Source organism: Pyxicephalus adspersus, chromosome 5 (assembly GCF_032062135.1).
Source record: "Pyxicephalus adspersus chromosome 5, UCB_Pads_2.0, whole genome shotgun sequence".
NCBI lineage: Eukaryota > Metazoa > Chordata > Amphibia > Anura > Pyxicephalidae > Pyxicephalus > Pyxicephalus adspersus.
Genome location: NC_092862.1, coordinates 79,884,772 through 79,892,415, shown reverse-complemented (window position 1 = coordinate 79,892,415; position 7,644 = coordinate 79,884,772).

The window sequence follows — 7,644 nt, the reverse complement described above, 5'->3', positions numbered from 1 at the left end:
TATGTCGGGGCTATGTCCTATGTTGAGCCAAAGATGGACAGGACTCCAAATGCATGCTTTTTCATGTTCATATACGTGCCGGGAATGGCACTCCATCAAGTTTTTCTGGTTTGGGGAGGTTTTCCATATCATTCCATTTGTGCTCTTTACCGAGAATGGCCTTCTGAAAGTCTTTATCTGCTATGTCGGCCAGTTTAATTTCAAGATCGGGCTGATTCATCCCTGTGAATGCGGATATGTTCAGCAGGGATGGGTCGATGTCCAGCCATGTGACAAGAAAGGACAGAGTGTTTTTTTCCTTTCTGAACTCGCTGAATCTTTCTCTAAATGCAGCTTGAATTGCCCTAATTGCACAGTGTAAATAATCACAATTTAAGTGATTGTACTCTTCTTTGAACTCTCTCAGAGAGGGAAAGTGAGAGCACGTACTTCTCTGTACATCTCTGGCAAACACTGTCATCTTGCGCTCAAATGCCAGAACATCCTCTAGCAACTGCAGGGCCGTGCTTCCCTTTTCCTGCAAATTTTTATTCAGGGTGTTTAAGTGACTTCTCATATCTACAATGAAATAAAACTTTTTCCAGCCAATCGAGGTCTCCCAGTTTGGGATAGCTGAGGCCTTTGTCTTCCAAGAAGATTTTCACATGTTCCAGAAAAGAAGAGCTTCAGCATGTCTCTCCTTGACAGCCACCTAACTCTGTTGTACAGCAGAGGACCCGAATATGCACTCTCGACTTCATCTAACAATGAACAAAACTGTCGGTGGTTTAACCCTTTTGCATTTATTTTGTTCACTATCTTAATAACGAGGTTCATCACTTCCACACATTTAGGGGGGAATGTTTGAGCGCATAGTGCTTCTTGGTCCAAGATGCAGTGAAACATCATCAGCTCTCGATCCAGCAACTTTTTAAGTAAATTCACAAAGTCCTTCTGTGCTCCTCTCATAATGGGTGCACCATCAGTAGACACTGACACCAGGTGAGCGGTGTTTATTCCTTTGGCTTTTAGACAACTCTAAACAGCCTCACAAATGTCCATGTCCGGTCTTTGCAGAGAGAGGCATTTCTTTATTTTTCTGAATAATTTCCTGTTTGCTTTTGAATTTGAAAAATAGATGCTCTGATATTTTTATGAACGATTCTTTCATGTATTCTCCATCTGTGAACAGCTTCCCCCTCCTTATGATCCTATGAGCTGCCACAAAACTAGCAGCTCTAGTTGAGTTTGGAGAGATTATTATTATTATTATTAATAAACACGATTTATATAGTGCCAACATATATAGCACTGTACATTAAATTAGCATGTAGCCCCTTTCTCTTTTGCCCAAACCAGGCCCCTGTCTACTCCCACTGGTGGCAAGGACCATCTGTCACAAGTGGACCCTCTGTGCAATCTTCACGTTTAGCAGAGGTATGAACTCAGAACTCAGTCTAAGGAACTGCCCGGCATTCACCAGAGTACCCCGCAAGGAGTGATGGACTTTGCTGCAGACAGCGCCCAGGTTGCGCCCCTTAGACACACCCATGCAGACAGCAGCTGACAGCAGATAGAACCAAAGTGTAGAACCAAATCGGTGGACAAACACGAAAACCAGAACAGGACCTGGTCAGGGCAGGTGGCGAACAATCAACTTCAGAATAAGCCAGAGCCAGAACCAGGATATCAGCACTTGGAAATAGATACAAGCTGGAGCCTCAGGTAAATGCACCTATTGCAAAGGCAAGAAGTGTCAGACTGAACACAGCTTATATAGTGAGGCTAACAGGCAGGATGGGCAGGGACTGGACGAACAGGTGCAGATAAATCAGCTGGAAAGGTTCGGCGATGCCTCTAACTCCAGAGCCTGAACAGAGCTGCTGAAGCAAGGTAAGGAAACCAACTGCTGCTGATCTGACATATATGTGGTGAACAACAAGTACTACATAGGCTGTGGTGCTAATCTGTGACACCATCCTTGGGAAGAGAGGGCTCCATCCTCACAATTTTTAACCCCTGTGTTGTGAAGGCCTGACGACAGGGAGCTCATATTATGGTGGAGGAGTATTCAGCACAAGTTTTTCAACACAGCTGAAGTGCTAAAGCTCAGAACTTGCAGCTGCTGGAGATCTTCAACATGGAAGTTGAAAAGTTGAAATGTTGAATGTATTAAAAATATAGGAAAGGAAAGGCAATATAAACCTATTTATGGAATATAAAATGTTAGTTCAAATGAGATCCCTGCACAAGATAATTCATGGACAAAATCTATGCATTTGTGGCCTCCTTCAATATTATCAGAGGGCCTTGCTATCTCCCAATAGTAAGGAACCTAGAAATGGAGTTAAGAGATGACTGCATGAAAACCAAAAGGCACAAGAATGCTATGCAATGCCTGTGCTAGCAATATGAAAAATATGTAATATTTGTTCTGCTGAAAATGTGCATTCAGGGTCTTATTTCATTTTATAGTAAATAAATCCAACACAGATCTTGCATTTCACCAATAGAATTTCAGGAGGTTTTAGGAAAAGTATTATTATTATTATTATTATTATTATTAAACAGGATTTATATAGCGCCAACATATTACGCAGCGCTTTACATTAAATAGGGATTGCAAATGACAGACTAATACAGACAGTGATACAGGAGGAGAGGACCCTGCCCCGAAGAGCTGTTTTTATTGTATGTATATGTATGTATTTTGTATTTATATGCATATGTTTTTTTAATTATTTTTTCAAGCAGTATTCTTTATATAAATATAATAGACAAATATCCTATATACTTGAGTATAAATCAAGTTATTTTAGGGTTCTATGTTTAAATGTAAGAGCATTACCTGTTAATTTTAGATTATTTTGATTTAAGCGGAGAACTAGGAAGGGAGGTGCTACCAGTGGAAAAGACAAATCAAATGATATACAATAAATGCATTTTGGCCTGACATAGGACCTAAAGTAGAGAAAGCCATTACTTTGAACAAATATTGGGCCAAATCCAGTTAGTGGTACATCATTGATACCCTGCCTTGCTGGTACATACAAAAAACAATAATAAAAATATAAATGATTGACAAAGTAAATAATGCTTAACAAACATACAATACATGGTATAGAAAATATTGTTAGTTAATGTGGGTTTAACTAAGTCATGAGTTTGCTAAAGAGGCTAATGGTAAAGAAACAGCTTAAGATCAAAGAAGCTTTCCTAGACTTACGTTTAGGTGCTCAGATGTGTGTGTGTTTGAAACATTTTTTCTGTTAGTACTGTAACTTGGGGCAAGGAAACCTGACCTAGGAAAGTTTTAAGTGGAAATGGTGTGGTAGGAATTGTCAAGTGCTGTTTCCCTCTAGGGAAGGGAGGATAGCCTATTCCTGTAGAATTAAATGCTATCTTTGCTGATGCCCGCCCCGCCCCTCTTTCCCTGAAGAAAGATTTACACGAAATAGTAAACAAGGACTGAAGGGGAATTAAATAAATCTCTCATCAGAAGCATTTTTCCCAGAGTCAATATTTTTATAGTTTAGTTTGCTGCCTCTTGTTATAGTTCTTTGACTTGGGCAGGGATTGCTTTACAGGTGAAAAAATGGTAATATGAAGTATTACAAATTGTAAGTTTGTATAAAAAAAGTTGCAAATATGCCACTGTGGGGTCATCTAGGCCAGGAATTGTGTTGCAGTGCTGCAGTGTTTCAGTGAATGTTCTTAACTAAGTATAATGTTTGATATGCCGTACCTTCCAATGTTTGTTCAAAAGGCCAAAAAGTAAACAAGAAAAAATGTAAAAACTTTCATTTAAAGTTATTCATCAATGACCATAAAGAATAGCTTATTGAATTATACTAGCTAATATTAGATAGATAAGAAAGATTGGGGTGCTGCAGCTATTGTAAAGAATAAACTGTCTGTAAGTCTACCATAAATACAGTCTAAACATTTCCCCAGAAGTTTGACCAGGAATTTTTGAAACTATGCTGGCTGTGAAATAAAACTTGCAGCTGTAAGGCATTTGAATGTGTATGGGTCAAGATACAGTACATTAGTTTAAAAGTGTCTGTAATTCTCAATTTGTCTAGTAGGTAGTATTTTCCATGTTGCCCTTAAAGTAAAAATAAGAGGACCCTGTCCTGACTGTATTTCTGTTTTTGGAAACATTTCTGGTACAAACCATCAGTGTCATTGCTTATTTTGTGTCTTTTTTTATTTAACAGCCTCCCTATTAGGCCTGAAAAAGGCCAGAATTTAGTGTCAAGATTTGCTCCTCATAATATTAATCAGTAACAGTTATGAAGTTTATGTTTCATGAATTTTAAAACAGAACTCGATTGACTCCCTTGTGAATCAAATCTAGGCAGATTTGCCCATTCCTGCAGTTTATTGAAGCAAGGTAACTAAGACATGAATTTTCATTGTTTGCTACAGATTACAGCTCTTTTCTCCTCACATTACTGATTACATCTGGATGTGTTCCTTCAGGGTAATGAACCTCCAAATACTAGTAGGGTACTTTGTATAGCATGTTTAATCATGAGAATGCAAATTATTATGCAATTTCCTGTATAGACATTTTGTTTAGGACAGTTTGTTCATCTAATTTTCAGACAATTATATGTGAACTGCTATTACCTTAATACTGCAAACAAAGTCATTATCAATGAAAAGAAAAATACACTTGCAGGTGTTTTTACCTTCTTTTGTTTTATTTGAAGTAATGTTAATCTGATCAACAGTGATCACATGTTGGAGAAGATTTTCTTTCTTTTGAAGCTAGAAAGATAAATGGATAATCGTTCAAAACAATATAAGAATTTAATTCATGGGCTTTAAAACAGTGGAAGTCATTGTAAAGATGGATTTAAATTGTTTCTTGTTTTAACATGGTACAAGCAAGTCAAGGATGAAGGCATGTTTTGGTATATTTAGTGTAGATTATAAGTAAAAAGAAAATCACTATTAGGTCTTAAAGATACAATTTTACTAGACATCAAGGCCTTACAATAACCCTTATCTAATTTGATAGGTTGAGGGCTTGCAAAATCATGAGACATGTCATGAAAAAAATTATGTAGGTTCCTATTGCTGACCTCATACTAAAATGAAATTGAAATGTTAGTTGCTGGGTTTTTAAGCTGAGCAGTTGATCATCAATACTACTCAAAACATGCAGAAAATGAAGTCAAACTTTTGAGATGCATACATACCAATCAAGCGAAAAAGAGAATTCAGAGGGTCTTCATGAGAAGCAGAAAACTATGATATACAGTGTACTTCTTTTATGACAGATATCATTTAAAGAAAGTAGATACTGACCCTAAATGTAATAAAAACAATTGCCATTTTTTCTAGAAAATACTGTTTTGCTATTTTTCATCCATGTTTACAACTGCAGCCACTGATGGCTGAGGCTGGGTCTACATGGACGGATTTAAAAACGCATATAAAAGTTCCTACCACGTTTATATGCATTTTTATGCACTTTTACAAGTGTTTTAAAGGTTGACTTTAAAACGCTAAAAAACTTTTTTAAATGCCTATGACGAGTTTTACTGCGAATTGCCGCCATTTGCTGCGATTTTACGTAAGCGTTTATATTAAAGGTTTACTTTTAACCCTTGTAGGGAATGAGTACAGGGGTACATAAAACCCCTTACTCATTCCTAGAAAGGGTTCAAATATGTGTAAAAAATTGGACAAGGCTTTAATGTTAAACTATTTTATTAAATGTGTATATGTTTGTGTAAGTAAACTTTTTTTTTTTTACAGGTTATCCCAATGACGGGATGATTCCCATGGCTGCAATCATGACATGAGCACAGCCATGGGACTCCTCCTGACAATGAGGGATCCCCCAAGCACTAGGGGTTAAATGAGGACAAGGCTCTCCATTCACCTCTAATGCTTTGTGATTGGCTGAGGTTTTCCATTTCTCAGCTATTCAGCACTAGACTTGAATGGGGAGACTTGTTCCCTGTAGTATGTCTTACAGATACAGAACACATGAGCACCTGTTTAAAATGCTTATAAAAGCTCCTATTGTTTTCAATAGAAGCTTTCATAAAAAGCTTAAAAATGCTTGTAAATGCCTCCATTGATTACTCTCACAGCCCTAGAGGAGTTGTAGTATGTGTTACAGATACAGAACACGTCACAGCTCCTCCAGGGCAGGGGGAGCAATCAGGGGAGTGGAGCGGTCAGCATAGCAGAGCTCAGCTGATTTCTTTGCTCCCTGATTGGCTGGGGAAAGGGAAATCCTGAAGATGCTTGAGCTGTCATCAGGGTTTCTCATTTCTCAGCCAATCACAGAGCACTAGAGATGAATGGGTATAAGTCTCCCCATTCAAGTCTGGTGCTGAATGGGCGAGAAACGGAAAACCTCAGCCAATCACAGAACAATAGGGGTGAATGGGGAGCCTTGTCCTCATTTAACACCTAGTGCCCGGGGATCACTCACTGTCAGGAGAAGTCCCATGGCTGTGCTCATGTCATGATTGCAGCCATGGGAATCATCCTGTCATTGGGATAACCTGTAAAAAATAAAAAGTTTAGTTACACAAACACACTCACATTTAATAAAATAGTTTAACATTAAAGCCTCGTCCAATTTTTTACACATATTTTAACTCTTTTAGGGAATGAGTAAGGGGTTTTATGTACCCCTGTACTCATTCCCCAGGGTGGGGTGGTGGAGATCTAGGAGTCTCCTTTTTAAAGGGGGCTTCCAGATTCCAAAGTCGTGCTAAAAATGGTTATAAAAGCCCCCATTGTTTTCAATAGAAGCTTTCATGAAAAGCTTAAAAACACTTGTGAAAGCCTCTGTTGAGTTCAATGGGAGTTTTCAAGCATTTTCCCACATTTTACACATTTTCCCGCGTTTACCCTGTGTTTTTATTTTTTAAATGTTGCAAGCAACGTTTAAGATACAGCTCATAAACGTGCCTTAAGGAAACGTTCTGGTATATATTGACCCACTGGAATGCATGGGAACTTCAAACATGGGCTTTAAAAGCCTCAGGTTAAACGCTGGGGAAACAGTCCGTGTAGACCAAGCCTAAAGGTGAACTCTGGGATACTTTCACCTTACCTATTTTCTCTTATATTGGTATTTAAAAGTCCATAATCATATCATTTTTAAACGTAAGGTGCCAGGCTCTGGGAGGAGAAATCTTTGATAAGCCAATACATCATATTTGTTTATGTTTTTTTTTAGCCATGAACATAGCTATTCTTTAACATCTATTTCATCAGACAAGCCTACATTGGTATCTTATCATAACTGTCAAAATATCACTCTTGACCACCAACTCAGTGTCACTTTACCAAAAAAAATACAAATACTTATAATATAACTGATTTTTTTCAGGCTTCTCTATATGCTTGGTTTAGAGTTACATGTACCAAAAATGTCAGGAGTACAAATAGAAAGAAAAAAATTAGGTGACCCAATTTTAAACAATGTAAACAGAGAATACTTAGCTAAAGGCATGTCAAGTTATGTAGGTGCTACTTTCATACTCCAACACAGGAAATTAAAGAAAGGATGACAGTGCCTTTATGCGTTTCATACTAAATGCGCTAGGTCATGGGGCTTAGAATTGATCTCAGATGGAGGAGATTCAAAAGCAAATGACCTCCATTAGCAAAGGAGGGACCAACTTA